This window comes from Lissotriton helveticus, chromosome 4_1, assembly GCF_964261635.1.
Source record: "Lissotriton helveticus chromosome 4_1, aLisHel1.1, whole genome shotgun sequence".
In the NCBI taxonomy this organism is placed as follows: domain Eukaryota; kingdom Metazoa; phylum Chordata; class Amphibia; order Caudata; family Salamandridae; genus Lissotriton; species Lissotriton helveticus.
The window spans coordinates 781,943,622-781,963,113 of NC_136063.1; the positions used below are offsets into that span (position 1 = coordinate 781,943,622).

The 19,492-nt window shown below is 45.4% G+C and overlaps 1 protein-coding gene across 3 annotated transcripts in view; it reads left to right on the forward strand.

The window, feature by feature from the left end:
* The window catches only part of OSBPL1A (oxysterol binding protein like 1A), a 1,891,697-nt gene that overhangs the window by 1,034,827 nt on the left and 837,378 nt on the right, over nt 1-19,492 (forward strand). The window lies entirely within an intron of this gene.

The following is a 19,492-nucleotide window of genomic DNA, read 5'->3' on the forward strand; positions in this document are numbered from 1 at the left end:
CATTTCTGGATTCACTCCCTTCTCAGGGGCTGTAGTTTCTAACTGAAATGAAAAGCAAACATAAAAGACAAGTTTGTTCCATTCTCTACGTAACACATTTTTAAAATGTATTTCGTGATACTACCTTACTGATTTGTGACTAGAGAATACATATACTATTCAGTGAGAAAAAATGAAAATGTGTCGCCATGCGACGAGAAAACTTGTGCAAACCAGTGAACCTACCCTCAGGAGAAAACAAAGTCAGCACAGACGTGTTCCCTAGGTATAAAAGGAAAAGGAAAAGGATGGGTAAAACAGAGGGTTTAAAGTCAAACGTATCTCATGCAACACCGAAAACCAAGTTTTATTAATCAAAATCACTTGCCGAGTGATCGCACAAACTTACGGAACATTCCCTATGCACACTACAATATGAATCAAAAGATGGGTTTTTATATTATATAATCACAGCATATTCATAATACAATTGCCAAGAAAAAGAAAACACAGTTCCTTTGGAGTGAAGAACTCTTCGTTTAATGGTTCTTCGCACACCAGCCTACACGTGTTTCGTCGCAAACGGAATGTGATTTCTGCGACTCCTCAGGGCTTTCGGATATGAGAGGTATAGTTGAAGGTCGCAAAGCCAGTGATAATTCCGACCGGCTTCGCTCAGGACCGGGTGTATATGTAGAATGTTCACGTCTGGGACCTGTAAATTTCGGGTGTAGCGACCTGGTGCTTTTTAGATCTTGCGGTAGCGATCCGCCACGGTGATAAGATCCTGTGATGTGTGGTAGGGATAAAATAGGTCCTCCACGGCGGTCCTTGATAGTGTTGCAAGGATCTGTGGCAGGCTGATTCTTGTTGAGACACGTGGAACGAGTCTGTTCCTGTGTCCTAGAAAGCCCGGGTAGCTGGGACTTGCTATCTCCTCAACGCTGCAGCTTCAGACGGGTGGGTCTATCGTGTTCCTGGTAGTGGATCGCACAAACTTACTGACTGCTACTCAGTGCTTCTGGTAACTGTTGATACAATGATAGTAACAAGACTACGTTAAAAACTACTCATCATCATAATAACTTTATTTCGACTTTTCAAGTCATAAAAGTACAGAGGTTAAAATATACAATTTAAATTACATCACTATATTAATTTACAGTTGTAACTTTACAAGTTAGATTAAAGTGCAAAAAAGTGCCCATGGTTTTCAGAAAGCTTAAGCAGAGTAATTTTTAGATCTCAGTTATTTCAAAAAATAAATTAGTATAAAAATATTAAGAAAATTCTTACACGTAATGTTAAGAATATAAAAAACACTCCAGGAACAGTAGTAAGTAATAGCATCATGATGTTAAACATCGATTTCTAAAAGACGCCCTCGTTTAATCCATATTGCCTGAAGGAATTTGGAGATTGTAATAACAAACAGTAGATCCATTACAGGTTTTTAAATTCTAAGCGTGGCAGAGTACTCCCTAATACCGAGGTTCCTGCATAATTGTATAATCCATTTTTTCCTGGCCTGCTTATAGGCCGGGCAGAAAAAGACCACGTGAGCTTCGGTTTCTTCCCTCACATGGCAACCAGGGCAAAGGTAGCAGGACCCCTCAGTCCACTTGTTAGTTGTTGCAAATAATGGAAGAGTGCCATATCTGAATTGGAGGAAAAGCCTCCTTGTCGAGGGTGGATGTATTGCGTCCAAAACCTGTTCAAAGCAGTAGGAAGATTTATGGTTCAAGAACACCCAGGTCAAGCTTGTAGTGATACACAGTTGGCTTACAAGCCGCAGATTGTAATCTTTCAATTGTTTGGATAGGGTTTGCTTCTGGGTAATTACACATGCTTCCTCAGGGGTTACCCAGAGATCCTCTCTACCAATTGCCTTAAAGGAATCTCTTATAAAAGACAACCATGGTATTTTACCCACCGCTCCTGGCAACTGTAGAAACGACCTGAGCTCCTCCCTGTAGTGGCCCAACTCCGATGTACTCCAAAGCCGGCGCCAGTACAGCAGAGGTCGACTCGAAATAAGATCCGCCACAGGGAGGACACCCAGGTCCATTCTTAGTGGGACCAGTGGGGTGTTAGTTGGCAAAACCGTAATACCTCTGAGGAATTTATTTTCAGTCACAGTTAGTGTGTTGGTTTTACTGTGACCCCAAAGTTCCGCCCCATACGAAGCCGCTGAGCGGGCTTGAACTTTATAGATCTCCAACTGAGGACCAATTGCTTTTAGTGAACAACTCTTTTGAACTTTCCCCAGCCCACCTATTGTCTGAATGAGCCTTAGATTCGCCTTCTCAATTTGGGGAGCCCAGGTCATTTTATCATTCAAGGTCAATCCCAAATATTCAAAAATGTTGACTCGTTCCAGGGGAATATCATCCATAACTGGATGGGGGTAGGAAGATGCTTTAGCGCCAAACACCATATATTTTGTTTTACTGATGTTGACTTGGAGTTTCCTCTATTTGCACAAGTCAGTGAATTCCCTTAGTACTCTCTGCATCCCCATAGGTGACTTTGAAAGGAGCAGGGTATTATCCGCAAACATCAATGCAGGAAATTTGCGGGAACCTATTTTTGGGGAATCAAGATCTTTTGCCTGCAGAAGATCTTCCACTAGACCATTGAGGAAAAGTGAGAAAAGGGTTGGCGCCAATACACAACCCTGACGGACCCCCTTGTCAACCGGAAAGGGGGCCGTCAGCTGTGCATCTTTTACATACCTTACTCTGGCATAAGTACCCTCATGGAGGCGTTGCAATTGTAGGCAAAGATAGGATGGAACCCCCATGGTTGCCAGGATATTCCATAGCTGGCCTCGATCAACCATATCGAAGGCTGACTATAAGTCAACAAACGTAAGGTATAGGCTCCCCTGTTCAAGTATTACATGCTTCCAGTGGATCAGCTGTAACCTAAACAATTGATCCACCGTGGACATCTTGGCCCTAAAGCCAGCTTGAAGCGGGGTTAGTATGGCCTGATCTTCAATCCATCCTTGCAGTCTCCCCAACAGTAACCTCCCATATAGTTGCGGCAAAACATCTTTTAGGCTTATGGGCCTATAATTTGATGGTTCCAGTGGGGATCCCTTTTTATAAATTGGGACAATTTAGGCACCTGCCCACGTTGGTGGCGCAGGAAGACCGTACTGGATTGCATTGAATAGTGTTAGAAGATAGGGTGCCCAAATTTGGTGCTCACTTTTAAACATGTCACCCGGGATTTTATCAAGTCCTGGGGCTTTATTCGGTTGCATATTGGACAAAACTAATACCAATTCTCCCAATACAAATGGAGGTGCATCAGATAGGCTTTGGAGGTTACAATTCAAAACTGGAGTGTTAATGTTTACGTCCAGAGTTGAAGAAGAATACAAATTCTTGAAATATGAGAACTAGGCACCCTCATCTATGTTAGGGTCAAGTGTGGTTCTACCTTCCACTTTCCCATGGTGGACAAGATTCCAGAACCTTTTGCTATCTTTTTGGTCGAGGGCCGTCTTAATTTCTTGCCACCTTACTGTTTCCCATTCATTCTTTGCATTAAGGATGGTACTCTTGTATACTGTTAAATTTCAAAGATACCTCAGAGTTGGTAGAAGGTAGTATCTTTATTGTAAGATTAATAAGCACAGCATCAACGTCCAGTCAGCTTCAACTCCTACTTCAACTGGCCCTGTGAGGAGCTCACATTCTATGACATCACTAGGTTCCTTAAACATATACACAACATCAGATTGTAACACATCCCCCCTCACCAAATTACACAACACCGTAAAAATATAAACCTATAATAAATAACAACGATAAAGAGAGAAAAATAACCTGAATTAGCACAATAAAATTTGAGTAAGACAAGATGTCTAGTCTGCAATTCAAGTCATAACATAATCTTTAAATTTAACAGGAACATGGCGTTGTCTGCTGGTGAAATTACCAGTATTTAAATCAGTCGATGTTAAACTAGTTCCTGAGGTTCCAGCATTCTGGTCACTACTTAACAAACTCTTGTCAACAACATCACCTTGACCACAACTTCCATGGTCAGAAAAACTTGGATGATTTTTGATACATTTAACTAACCTAGACATACTCCATATGCTACCATTGCTGGCCTTCACCACATTTTTCCTTATGGAAACAATAGTGAAAGGACCAATAAAGGTACTTTTGCCTTTGAAAGTGTGCTTAGGATTCTTTATCAACACTCTGTCTCCAACATTCCACTTCTTTCCCTTCACATGCATTTTTTTTAATCATATCTTGCTTTATATTTGTATTGATAATCCAAAATCCTATTTTTTTTATTTCAGCAGAAATGGTCTCACCTTTAATGACAGGCATCCAAAATGGATTTAATTTAGAAATTGCCTTCCTGCCTCTCAATGCTTCAAAAGGCGATGTTAAAGTAACAGCATTAGGTGTGGTACGGTGTACCCACAAAGTACCTCTCAAAATTTTCTTGAGAGAGCTTTTAGAATCTAAAGCATGCTGAACACAACTTTTTACAAGTCGGTTCATTCTCTCCGCTAATCCATTAGCCTGAGGTGAATATAATGCTGTTTTTTGATTAATCACATCGCAATTTTTAAGAAAGTCATACATTTCACTAGAGACAAATTGTACACCATTATCTGTTATCAAGAATTTAGGTAAACCTTCGGAAGCAAATACACCCTTAAGAAACTCAATAACAGATTTAGCACTAACAGAAGATGTACACTTTGTCACCACCCATTTAGATGTGTAATCGACCAGTAAGATGACATAACGTTCACTAGGTGGTAACAATTCAAATGGTCCCATTATATCTAACCCTAACTTCGTCCACAATGCCTCTGGAACATCAACCTGTGACAAAGGCGGACGATTAGTAGCATACGACTTGTCATTAGTTGCACATGATATACAATCTTTCACTACATCTTCAATCATGCGATCCATTGTAGACCACCAATACCTTTCCCTTACTCTTGCTTTAGTGAGGCTCCTACCAAGATGACCATCATGGGCAGTGTAAGATGGAACCAAGTAAAAATAGTGGGTATTATCTAAAATAAATAAGGATAAAACAATAAAAGTGGTCACCGTTGTCACGAAGATAGAGCAGTAATCAAGCCTTTAAAATAGTTCTACTGTACCATGTCAATCAGGCTTTGAATATGAGAAATAAACAAAGAAATACCGTAAAAGGTCCCTGAGTCCCCTCCAAATATTGATTGTTGGGAAGTTGTTTGATCGAAAAACCGCAACGCCGTACGACTGCATTAAAAACGGAATCACAGAAAGTATTGCAAATCAATTAGTCACTTGCGTAGGGTCACGTCTCGACCTTTCACAAAATCTTCCATAAATCCAAGATGGCGCTTACGCTTGCGTGGGGTCACGTTTTGACCTAGAGCGTGATGACGCTTGCAAGTTCTTCAGCCTCTGTCTTGACGCGTTCACAGGAAGAACACGCGCAGAGAACACTCGGAGCCTCCCAGTCATGGAATCTCCTCCTCAATCAAAAAACGCAGAGGCAGTTGACTGCGTTGTACATCACAAGAAGTATGTAATCTTAAAAATAAAGTACCTTAGAAGTTGCACACGTAGCTTGAATAGTCCAATTCGATCGTAACTTCCAATCAGTCCAACAAGTATTCCGAATGTTGTTTCCAAGTTTAAACAATATCGGAAATAAGTCCCAAAAAATATGGTGTTGGGGAATTGATGCTGTTCACTTGTCCCCAATCAAGTCAAGTCGTCCTCGTCGCCATTGTTAAATTTCAAAGATACCTCAGAGTTGGTAGAAGGTAGTATCTTTATTGTAAGATTAATAAGCACAGCATCAACGTACAGTCAGCTTCAACTCCTACTTCAACAGGCCCCGTGAGGAGCTCACATTCTATGACATCACTAGGTTCCTTAAACATATACACAACATCAGATTGTAACATATACCTTCCTGGCTTCCCTAATTCGCAAATGATCAGAGCCTTTCAGTTCTGTCAAAAGGATCTGTTTCGATACCCTGCAAGCTTTTGTGTACCATGAGTTCCTGAGGCTGCCAGGTTTGGGATTAGTCATGCCACTCTTAAAAAAGAAAGAAGCCAAAACCTCAGTGAGTCTTCGGTGGAGCATTTCGAGTTCGCTATCAAAATCGGGGAGTGTTGATTTACCAGCCACAACACTAGCTCTCTCTAATACTGGGATGAAACTTGCATATAAATTCGGCAGTGATTCCTCAGATTCTATTAGCCTAGTCCATCTTATCCGCCTCCCCCCCTCTACAACCACCAAGTTATTTTGGAACACCTCTTCGCTGTTTCGATTAGTGCCAGGCCACTGGGGGTCCCAAGTCAACACTATAGGATTATGGTCGCTCTCACATCTGTCTCCTATGGCAAAGTCAACCACGTTCTGCCATAGTTCCATACTAATCATAATGTAGTCAATGACTGAGGACTGTCCAGGCCTCTTAAAGGTCGAACGACCAGGATTATCACTAGGGAAATGGCCGTTACAGGCCCTCAGAAAAAAGTTCAAGGTCAGAGATGTTACCTGTAAGGCCAACGGCGTCCATCGGGTGGTGGGGTACATATTGGGAGGGGGGATTGCCCCAGAGGAGTCTACTAATATACTCCACACTGGTTGTAACAAGAAGTCCAACACATTCTTCTAATATGCTTCACGTCTTATAGAAAAGACTCCAATCTGATGGACAGATCAAGGAAGAAATGTGACTTCGACCGTTATCCAACTGTGGACCTAAGCAACCAAAGTCACTAACGAGATTGAAACTAATCCCGTATATGAACATCAGGTTCTACCCCTGTAGTATTAAATCCAAGTATTGCCCACTTCGTAAATACCTTGCTCCGTATCCTCTCTTGTCCTTCAAAGTCTGTCAGTCCAGTGCCATAACTTACTCTTCCCGGGTTTTATCGTTGTGGCATTGTATGTACACACACATAATATCATCAGTACAGTTGGAATAGTGTTTATGTTGACTATAAGGGCGCTTATCAGTGACATGCAGGTCACACTTGAGTACTGTTAACTTGTTTCGGTGTTGTATGAGATACGTTTGACTTTAAACCCTCTGTTTTATCCATCCTTTTACTTTTATACCATAGGAACACGTCTGTGCTGACTTTATTTTCTCCTGAGGGTAGGTCACTGGTTTGCACAGGTTTTCTAGTAATGGTGACACATTTTCTTTTTATTTTTTCTCACTGAATAGTATTTGTATTTTCTAGTCACAAATCAGTAAGGTAGTATCACGAAATACATAAAAAATAAGTGTTATGTTGAGAATGGAACCAACTTGTCCTTTATGTTTGTTTTTCATTTCAGTTAAAAACTAAGGGCCAGGTGTACAACAGATTTTTGCATGCGCAAATGGGATTTGGACCAGTTTGCGTATGCAAAAATTCTGTGGGCCATGTACTAACCCTATTTTGCAAGTCGCAAATAATTTTTGACTCGCAAAATAGTGTTTAGCTTCTCGCTATTAGGAAGGTTTTGTGAAAATCTTTTGCGACCGCAATTGCGGTCGCAAAACACTCGCAGCAAGCAGGAAAGGGCCCCCAGAGGGACCACTGCCTGCCCTTAAAAAATGAAAATGAAAAGTTACTTTTTTTCTAATGCATCCCATTTTCCTTTAAGGAAAACGGGCTGCATTAAAAAAAGGCCTTATTTAAAAGCAGTCCCAGATATAGAGGTCTGCTTACCCCAGCAGGCCACCATTCTGGGAGTATCCGCCATTCCCAATGGGGTCGCAAATTGCGACAGCTTCATTAATATTTGAGGCATGCAATTTGGGACCCCATTAGGAATCGCTAGCAGTGTCTGAGACACTGTTCTCATCCCAATTTGCGAGTCGCAAATTGTGAGTCGCAAATGCGATGCAATTTGCAAGTCGCAAATTGGTGGGTCGTACATCTGTCCCTAAAGCCCCTGAAGAAGGGAGTGCATCCCGAAATGCATTGGGCAGTTTTTTTTATGATTATAACGACAGTAATACGAGTTCAACGTTATGAATTGAATGTATTTGGCAAACATTGGATCTCATCAAAACAACTGCTTTAAATTACAGGGGTTGTCTCTGTATTAGATAGGAATATATAATATAGGGTTGAAGTGTCAAAGTTCAGATTACAAGTAGAAATACAAAGTCAAATGTACGAGCAAGTTTGATTATTGTTTTGATATATTCTCTAGCAGTACTCTCGGTGCCCTAGGTATCTCTGTCCTTGGCCGTTTTATAGACTTATGATCAGCCATCTTAGAAATGGATCAAATGTATAACACCTAATGCTTCTTTGGTCCAGTATTTTATATTTCGAAATCGCACATCAGATGATCTACATTGAAAGATCATCAAGCAGGTGTATACTCCACCCCAAAGTTGAAATGGATGCACATTAGTGAGCGTAGTGAATGGATACGTCAGCGCTGATGCCATTATATTTTAATAATAAGTAACCCTGTCAAATTAACGATTTCCTCCCCATACAATTTATACTGGTCAGTGATAGGCATTTTTGTCACAATAGAACCTGTTAAGTTTCACTTTAATGAATATTGCACTTATATTGCCTCGGGTTCATTTATTGTGAATAGACCAGTGACAGTCTACTTTCTTTAAACATATTGAAAGTCTTTCATCCGCTTCTACTGTCTGCTCTGCTTCTACTGTTGAACCATTGTTGAACATTAGAAGACATAATCTGACTTTGGACCGATAATAGTATTTTTTTTTCTCCAGGTCTGTTGGAAGTAGATCTTCTGTTTCGTTAGGTATGTACCATTGGAGGACAAGAAAACTGTTCCCATTTCAAATGGCCTTTTGGCTTGCCGAAAATTGTGGCGTCCCCCTATTACATGTGGCACACACATCATTCATTTTTGGCATGTTGCCTGAGGGACTCCCGCATGAATTTTATTTTGGTAACTTTTAGCTTGTCTTTCAATTGAACCGCATGCAGCTTTAATCTATACTCACTACAGTGCTCAGCAATATTGTCGTGGTCCTTCATCAATCATATTCAGCATGCACGTATGTTTACTTTGGGAACTTCTTAATTTAGAGTTTAGTATTCATTTGTTTTCTACCATCTTCTAATTACTTAATATTTTTCTGGATCCTCAGAGAATATTTTGACAATATGTGCTTATTTTGAGTTAGTGATGCCCTAATTACCAACCTTTTACCACCTTCTCTTCCATGACATGCATGGATATAGTTTTGGCAACTTTTTGCTCATTGAGCTTGCAGTTGCTCTGCTGTCCAGCTTGTAGGTATTTAATGGCCTCGGCAGTAGGTTTGACATTATGAATGATGCTTTGCAGGTGGTAAGGGTGTTGCGTAGTCCGCTATCAATCTAACTCTTAGCTTAATTGATCCGATGATTAAAAGTCCGTTATATTCTTAGACTTGGGACCCCTATTTGCAAACACTCATTTCGCCCACGTTAAACCTCATACTAGTTTTGATGTTTGCCTGACCAGACTATCTATATTTCTTGGCGCTTATACAGTATTTTCATATATATATAACTTTCAAAATGAAACGTTGACAGAGACTGAACTGGACTGGCTTTTGGTCAATACATTTGCTGAATAGTTCATGGAACTTAGGCCTTCGTTGCGAGTGGTCCGATGTCATATTTAGTGCACCTGCTAGCGAAGTGTAGGTTATTTAGTGACTGCAATAAACAGCGTCTATTACGAGATCATCCCCGAAAAAGGGGCAGAACGTGCGAATTTAGGTACTCTTCACACCAAAGTCCTGAAATGCACCTTATATTCTTTTTTTGGTGGAAATATTGGCAGGTTCCATCTGTCGAAATATATCAGGGAATGTGATTTTCATCACTAAACTTTGAATTCCGATATGTCCAGTAACAGGAGTTACAGGACCTATCGGAATTGATCGCCTAACTCATAATGAAGGACTTAATACTAACATACTCTACTAAATTACTTGTGCAGTCCGATTCCGCCTTGTTTGACATGTTTATCAGTGTTACTCGTGTTAATCCCCCCGTGACCTCATTTGGCACCTTGTATATAAGTATTTTTTTGTGTGTTTAGGGTTAACTTTGCTCTTTTGTTCAAAGATCAATATATATATATATATATATATATATATATATACATACATATATATATATGTTCTTTGAAAAAGACTTTTACTGCTGTCAAATAAAAAACGTTTTTCAAATAAAGTTCATGATAAATAAATAGAGCATTTCTGATTTCTCCCACACTCTGCATTTTGACCTAATTGTGCTATTATCACAAAGTGAATAATTGCTCTTAACGAATAGATCCGTAAGAACCATGGACTTTCCTGTATATAAGATATGTGGGACCCATGGGGTACTGTTCTCGAATGAACATTGAGCTCCTATTCAGATCCGTTACCTGTGAAACTGCTCTGCTGGCTAGAGCTTAGGTTATACTATAGTATATAGTCAACCTAATTTTCCTCTCCCTGGGTAGTGCAATAAATATATTTTTTTATTGCACATACAAGGGGTAGCGGTCATTGCATATTACCTCGATTGTTCTCAGTTGCTTCATGGCATATTACATATTGTGATCGGGCCAAGGGTGTTCGGCCCCTTCCCCGACCTGTTGCCCACTCACCCAGTCATTGTGCAATAATGCCTGCCATTGACTACCCTTGGGTGGGGATCATTAGTTATCCTAACTCCACTGGAGGTACACTGCTAACCATACAGTGGCAGTAATCAGTCTGTGAACTTACAGCCCTTTCTTGGTCAACCAACTCAATGGAGGATGAGTCTTAGTTGGGTCCTCTGTTCTCCATCCAGGCTTGTTAGAAGTTATTGTGGGGCCTTGTGCGGCCTATTGCTAAAAATTACTTCGGGCCCGAGACCGGCTTCTTCCTTTTTGGCTTAGTATGATAAGCAGCATCTCTTTCAACAACCTGGCAACTAGGAGGGCATCCGAGAAATGTAGTGATTTTATTTTATTTTATTTTATTTTATTTGATTGTAAGATCTATATAGCGCACAAATGCCCGGAGTCGACAAGGCGCTCTGCGGAGGAGTCTGCCAAATCGTAGGATGAAGCTGAAATTAGTTAGAGAATAGCCAGGTTTTTAAAGATTTTCTAAAAGAGTAACGTTGGGCTGTTTTTGATCTCTTTCAGAAGCGAGTTCCAAAGTTTCACTGTGCCCAGAACAAAGCTTCTTTCTCTCCAGCAAGCTTTCTTGTATATAGGAGTCTGGAGGAGTTTACGCTGAGCGTAGGTTTTTGGGTAGCTGATACCAAATGAGATGGTGTTTCTTTAGCTGTTTTATAGCGCGCTCAATTACTACCAGAGTATCCTGGCGCGAAGAGAAAAACAAGCAAGTAGCCAACAAGAGAAATTGTAAGAACTAGTAGGCAATTCTGAAAAGATGAGTTTTAAGTGCCTTCTTAAAAGGAACAACATTTTCAATCGATCTCAAAGGTAGAGGCAAAGAGTTCCAGGTCCTAGCTGCGAGAACAGCAAGTGACAGACCTCCTAGACGTACTCGCTGAAAGCGGGGAACTCTCAAAAAATTGCAATCAGCTGAGCGTAGAGACCGAGTAGGGATATAACGGCTAAATCTTTTCCTTAAGTAAGAAGGCCCAAGATCGTTGACTGCTTTGAATGCAAATGTAAGAATTCTAAAGATTATCCTCTGCGCAACCGGCAGCCAATGTAGTTCCCTCATATGAATCCGAACACTTTCTCTACTCGGCACATTGCACAACAAGCCCGCCGTCGCATTTTGGATAATCTGCAGTCTTGCCACTAAAAAGGCAGGGGTTCCGCTAAGAAGAGAGTTGGCATAGTCGAGCCGAGATAAAATTAAAGCCCTCGCAACCGACTCTCTTGCTGAAGATGGTAAATAGGGAAAGAACTTTCTCATGGCTTTAAGGGATCCGAAGCACACCCCTGTAAGTTTTTTTATGTGTGCTTCAAATCTCAGATCCTCTCCGAACCAAACTCCCAAGTTCTTTGCAGGGATAGTAACTGAGCCTGGTTGGGGAAAATCAGACGGCCACAAGAGTTCTCTGAAATTAGGCGGAAACTGACCGTACAGCAAAATTTCAGTCTTGTCTTCGTTGCATTTCAGCTGTGCTGCTGCTAGCCAGTTAAACACAGCAGAAAGGCATGAACAAATAACCTCAGTATTAATTACATTTTCAGGCCACATAAATAAAAGTTGCATGTCATCTGCGTACGCTATAATTTTAGCTCCCATTTGTTCAGCCAATACAATAAGAGGGGTAAGGTATACATTAAAAAGCAGAGGGCTTAATGTAGAACCCTGGGGAACCCCCGTAGTGAGGGGCTTTGTCGAGGATGAATAAGGTGGGATCCAGACCTGCTGAGACCTGTCTGATAGAAAAGACTTCACCCAATTCAATGCTGAACCCAGTACACCGATGTCCGCCAAACGAGTCAAAAGGAGTGAGTGCGGGACAGTGTCGAATGCGGCAGAGAGGTCCAATAAAATCAGAGCCGCTCTGCCGCCACTGTCCAGACACTCCCTGATCGACTCAGTGACCTCCACCGAAGCCGATTCCGTGCTATAGGCTGCACGAAAACCCAACTGAGTGGCATGTAAAGCCGCAGAGGACTCAACAAAAGCATTCAACTGGGCAAAGGCAAGTTTCTCTCCAATTTTAGCCATGGCTGGGAGTAAAGATATGGGTCTATAATTACTCTGCACAGCTGGATCCGCCCCTGTTTTCTTCAACAAGGGAAGAAGCTTAGCCTGTTTCCATTCATTAGGAACCCTAGCTGTTGTGAAAGATAAACCCATTATTTGAGTAACCTCAGATGCCACTACTCCTGCCACTTCAGCCAACACCCGGGCTGGGCAGATATCCCCAGGGGCACCTGATTTTAACGATTTGATTGCCACCAAGGTATCATCCACTGAAGGGGGGATAAATCTCTCCATAGTATAGATGGGTGAAACCTTAAGTCCAACATTATCAGCAATCCTGTTCACCCCACCAATTGCTCTAAGACTTTGTTGAATTTTGGCAATTTTTGTCAAGAAAAAAGAGGAGAGATTTTCACACCATTCGGTAGAGGGTTTCATCGATATTTGCTCGGCACAGGGAGAAAGAAAGCTCTTAACTATAGCAAAAATTTCGCGGCTGTTATTATTAGCCCTCACAATTCTTCTTGTGAAATATTCAGTTTTAGCCATTTTAATGCTAGCATAGTAATCTCGCTGAGCCGAACGATAAACTGCCTTAGCTTGTGGGCAGTAGGCCACCCTCCATACTCGCTCCAATTTTTTGCAGACTAATTTAAGAGTGCGTAGTTGGGGCGAATACCAGGGTTGCGAGGGGGTCCTCCTATTTCTGCCTGAATCTGTCCCCTTCGAAGAGGTGGACATTGCTGCTCTTATCCAACTATCAAAAGTCTGCAATGCAGGATCTAATTCTCCTCCCAGAGTGGGCCTGTTCTGATCAAGCCAGGCAGAAAAATTGCCCACATTAATCTTTGGGGGGCACTTATTCTTAGAGGACTTGGGTGAGTCTTTCAAGGCCGACCATGAAAATCTAATAAGCTGATGGTCAGTCCAAGTTAATATTTGGGGGGTCTCAACCTTCAACGGGAAGTTAGAACATATAACGTCTAAAATGTGCCCACCTATGTGGGTAGGGGAGGAAACCCATTGAGTTAAGGAGGCCAGATCAAAGAAGTCATGTAAAAGCTTGCTTTCTTGACGTTCCTGAGAGTCAACATGAATATTTAGGTCACCGAGCAATAAGAAACGAGAAAACCTCACTGCTCGGGGAACAAGAGTCTCTAAAAGAGCTTTAAGAAAGGGTCCAGAGGGGCCAGGAGGTCGGTAAATAAGGGATCCCCCCAATGTAAAATGTGGGGATAAAAGTAACGAAAAGTTCACAATCTCACCCTCAACTAAATCATCTGAATCTTCAACTTTAAGAACCCAGGAGTCTCTAAAAATAATTGCTAACCCACCACCTCTACCACTAAACCTATCCTTCCTTCGGATTTTAAACCCTCTGGGAATGGCCAATTCAATATCAGGGGCACAAGAGCCATTCAACCAAGTTTCCGTAACGAATAACAGGTCCAGTGTACCATCCTCTAACAAAGAAATAATTCCTGGAGCATGTGTACACATTGAGCGCGCATTTATTAGAGCCGCTGAGATAGAGCCAAACTCTAAGGCGGAGTCTGATGAAATCGTAGCGTTAGTACAGCATGCAAAGCCGCAGGCAGAGCATCAGTTAAGACTCACAGGGTCAATATTAACACAATTTAATCTTTTATCAAATATCGGGCGTAGCGCCATCAAGCTCGATCGAGTATATCTAATTCTAGTTTTAGTTGAAGTATGTGTCAGCAAGGTAGCCCGACCTGCGTCCGCCACGTCCGAGGCGCGGACGGGCGCAGACGGGCTGACCTTTGGCTTACCTTCGACGCGCCTGAGGCGCGCCCGCCATGCGCGACCGCTGCGCGCTAATGCTGGCATGCTAATTTTATATCGTGTCCTCTCTCCACCAGCTAGAACGCTGCCACCAGTTCTGCTGGGGAGAAGGACTACTCAAGATGGCCGCCCGCCCTCGCCACAACAGGAATAACAGCTGCGGTGAAAGGGGCCAGGAGAGGCTTTGTCAAGATTAACGGGTGAGTCAGAGCTCGCCCGCGATATGCCTGCACAACAAAAAAGGGTTAGGCAGAGTAGAATATGATTAAAAGAGATACAATGGTTTTGTATTAAAAACGAACATAGTCTTAAAATCACCGCTGTTCTAACTGATATGGCCACAAGCAAAGCGGAGGTCACAGGGAACTGCCACCACCCCAAACACACCGCAAAGACTATCGGCCTCGCCTGAATTTATATCGTGTCCTCTCTCCACCAGCTAGAACGCTGCCACCAGTTCTGCCTGGGAGAAGGACTACTCTCAAGATGGCCACCCGCCCTCGCTCGTTTCTGGAATGCGGGTCCGGTTCCATGCAAAGTTTTGTACGCTATACAGAGAGTTTTAAATTCTGTCCTCTTATTTACTGGGAGCCAGTAGAGTTTCCTTAGGCCTTGTGATATAGGCTGGAATTTAGGTATATCCAGCAGCAGTCTGGCGGCTGCGTTCTGTGCCCACTGGAGTTTGAACATGTATTGTTTTTGGAGGCCTACATATAAGGCGTTTCCATAGTGGAGTCTGGCCATGGCTAGAGCTGTTACCAGTGTTTTTACATCTTCACGCGCTATGAAAGTGCACACTTTCCTGATTGATTTTAGTGTAAGAAAGTCCAAAAAGGAAACCTTGCTGATCTGATGTTGAAAGGTAAGTCTGTCATCAAAAATGAAGCCCAGGTTACTCGCTTTGCAGTCTGGGGCCAGAAGTGTTCCCATTCCGGGAGGCCACCAGTTCTTTGCCCAGAACGAGGTATCGGATCCTAACAGGAGAACCTTGGGTTTGCTTCCGTTGAGCTTTAGGCAATTTGCACTCGTCCATTGACCATGTGGGACATACATTGGCTAAAACTTTCAGCGGTTTCCTCCAAGTTGTTTGCAATGGTCACTACTATTTGAGTATCGTCCACGTAGGAAACCAGTGAAAAGCCAAACTGTCAGCTAAGAGGGCCACATACATTCAGGGCTCAAAGAGGAGCCCTGTAGCACCTCACAGGGAAGTGTGAACCGCTCTGAACATATTGGAACCTTTTGTTCAGATACAATTTGATCAGGCTAAAAGCAGTAATCTGAAAGAGACACGTTAGTGATAGATTCCTTACCTTAGGATATCCCCACGCGTCAGACTGGATCCGGAAAGTTTTGCTTAGCAGTACCCCAGCGTGTCAGTAGGTGGCGTCCTGCGGCTCCGCATCCGTCGCTGGCGTCGTATGCGCCGAGATGACGTCACGGAGACTACTTAGATGCCAGCCATGCACGCTGGCGTCAGTTCTTTCTTTTTCTGCGCCAGTAAGCACAGATCCGGTTAGAGCATGTACCCTAGTCATTATTTGACTATCTTTTTGAGACTTTTTTCTGTCGGTTTTCTTTGGTGCTAGTAGGGATGCCTGTGTTTAAGTTTTGCGGGATCTGCCGTCGCAATATGTCGGTGGCAGACCCCCATGAGGTCTGCCTCTACTGCTTGGAGCGCGACCATGACTTCAGGTCCTGTCTGGACCGTAAGGCTATGGCTCGAAGGCCTTGAGGGAACAGCGCTGGAAGTTGCTTGAAGTTTGAGATCTAGGGGTCGTTCCCGTGACTGCTCGCTGAGCCGTCACCACCACCACTCTTCACTCTCGGAAGAGACGGCACAAAAAGAAGTCAAAGAAGCGTTTTCGCTCTCCGACGTCCCCCCGTCGGTCCTTGGATGCGGACGAGGGGGACAGGGGCGCCGCCCCTGCGGCTCCTTTGGAGCCTGGGAGTCCCGCGACCTACCCAGGTCTGTCGGCGACTCCGGCACAGATGCAAGACTTCCTTGCTGCCTTGGACCGCCTGTTTTGGCCTCGGGCTCCCGCCGGTGCACCTTTGGGCCCCGCGGTCCCTTGTCTGGATCCTGCTAGTCCGTCGTCTCCTACGGCGGATGCAGCATCGGCGGATCAAGCATCGGCGGTGCCAGCGTCTCTGGCCCTGGCACCGCAGAATCCTGCGCCTCTGGCTCCGGCCTCGGCGCCAAGAGGTCCCATGCTGCGGGTTCCAGCCCTGGCTCCGCCGGCGGCGCCGCAGTGGATACCGCTAATTCCACCTCTGCCCCGGTTCCCGGAGGGATTTATCCCCACCTGGGATCCAAACTGGGAACCGGCGCCGGCTCAGCCCCGGCCGGCGCTGTTCCCGGTGCCATTCCCAGTGCCGTTTTCTCCTTCACCGGTCCCTGCCCCGCCGCAGAGGCCTGTGCCTACGGCGCCGTCGGAGGAGGATGACTGGGAAGGTTCTGAGGACCCTCTTGCTCGTCAGTGTGATTCTGAGCAGGACTGGGTGGACGACTTGGAGGAGGCCGGCGGCCTCGACGTCTCCTCTGATCTGGGTTTTGCCCCTCCCCCACCCAATAGGGAGGAAGGTGCCTCGTATACGGTGGTGCTCCGTCGGGCTGCTGAGGTCCTTAACCTCTATCTCCCCACGGTGACCCTGAAGACAAATCTCCTTACTGAGGTGCTCCAGCCGACATCCACTTCATCGGAGCCGCTGCTGCCCTTTAATGATGCCCTCACCGAAGTCTTGTTGGGCACTTAGTCACTGCCCGCCACAGGGGCCCCTGTGGATAAGAACGTTGCCAGGTGTCATCGCCAGGCGCCAGGTGACCCAGCCTTTCTGACCACTCATCCTGCACCCGAAAGTCTGGTCATTCAAGCTTCTACGTCTCAGAGTGCCTTTCCCACGGCTCCCCCGGATAAGGACTCTAAAAGATTGGAGCAGTTTGGCAAGTGGTTGTTCTCTTCGGCCAGCTTAGGACTGCGGTCAGTGAATACCGCATGTCTCCTGGGCCGCTATTCCCATGCGGTGTGGGACTCCGTGGCTGAGGTGTTGCCTCAGTGCCCAGAGGAGGTCCAAACTGTGCTTTCTCAGGCTGTGGCTGACGGTAAGGACGCGGCTAGATTCGCCATTCGTTGTGGCTTGGACAGCGCGGAGTCCCTCGGTAGGGCAATTTCCACGACTGTAGTGCTTCGGCGCCCTGCCTGGTTGAGGTCCACCGGGTTCTCCCTGAGGTCCAGAGCTCGCTCATAGACATGCCCTTTGACAGCAGTCGCGTGTTTGGTGATAAGGCCGACACTGGAGCACTGGAGCGTTTTAAGGACTCTCGGGCTATGGCGAAGTCCTTTGGCCTTGCCACCACACACCCGGCCACGTCTACATTTCATTCCTTTCGTGGCCATGGCAGATGCGCCCTGCCCGTTCGTTCGGTCAAAAGCCTACGCAGAACCAGACTCATTGTGCCCATGGGCGTGGAGGCCGCCGAGGTGGCTCCAGCGTGAGGTTCAGTCCACCCCGCCCCCCCCGACGTCTACCTCGAAGCCTTCCTAGTCTGAGCTTCGGGTCACACCCCACGCCAGTGGGTCGCAGGATTCGTCATCACCTTCCCCATTGGTGTTCTGTCACGTCTGACAAGTGGGTGCTGCAGCTCGTCCGGAGGGGCTACTCCCTCCCCTTCGAGTCTACCCCCCGGCCATGCCACCCCGGTTCCACCGCATGTCGGGGATCACTTTGCGCTTCTCCAGCAGGAAGTTATGGCCCTCTTGGCCAAGGGGGCCATCAAGCTCGTTCCTGGGCCAGAAGTAGAACGTGGTTGTTATTCCCACTACTTTCTGGTCCCCAAGAAGGACTTGGGGGGTTTGCGCGCCATTTTGAACCTCGAGGATGTCAATCGCTTCCTCCGGAAGGAGAAGTTCAAGATGTTGATTCTGGCTCAGGTCTTTGTTGCCCTCGACCCTGGAGACTGGATGGTAGTGTTGGACTTGAAGGACGAATATTTTCACATCCCCGTCCTACTGGCGTTACCTGCGATTCACGGTATGCCAGGAGCATTTTTAGTTTGCTGTGCTCCCCTTCAGCCTTACCAGCGCCCCTCGGGTGTTGACGAAAGTGATGGCTGTGGTCGCAGCTCATCTGCGCAGGTTAGGGGTGGCAGTCTTCCCTTACCTCGACAACTGGTTATTGAAGGCGGGCTAGCCCCAGGCAGGCGTCTCCCACCTTCAGCCAACCTCCTGCATTTGCTAGGGTTCTCCATCAACGTGCAAAAGTCACACCTGAGTCCCTCTCAGAAGCTCCCCTTCATCAAAGCGGTTCTGGATTCAACGCGGTTTCAGGGTTATCCTCCCGAGCAGCGAGTCCGGGATATTCAGGCTATGATTCAGATCTTTCAGCCTCTATCCCGGGTTTCAGTCAGGATGACCTCCTGGGCCTGATGGCCTCCTGTATCCCACTAGTGGAACATGCCAGATGGCATATGCAGGCTCTGCAGTGGGACCAGCATCAGGGCAACCTGTCCGATCATGTCCAGATCTCAGAGGGCACTGCACTACACTTTGCAGTGGTGGCTCACTAATCGCGATTGGGTCAATGGCAGATCCCTCTCCCTTCCCCAACCGGAGCACACAGTGGTGACAGACGCGGCCCTCCTGGGATGGGGGGGGCCCACTTGGGAGAGGCGGAGATCATAGGACTCTGGTCTCCGGCGGAGTCCCGGCTCCATATCCACTTTATGGAGCTTCGGGCGATCCGACTTGCACTGAAGGCATTCCTTCCCTCTGTCCGGGGGAGTGTGGTGCAGGTGTTCACAGACAATACCACCGCCATGTGGTATGTGGAAAATAACAGGGCGGGGTGGGGTCGTGGACCCTATGTCAGGAGGCTCTTCACCTCTGGACATGGCTGGAACATCAGAGCATTACCGTGGTGGTTCAACACCTGGCAGGTTCTCTGAACGCCAGGGCGGACAAACTCAGCCGCAGGTGCTTGATGCATCTGAACTTGGACGTGGCGCAAGGTCTCTTTCTGCAGTGGGGAGATA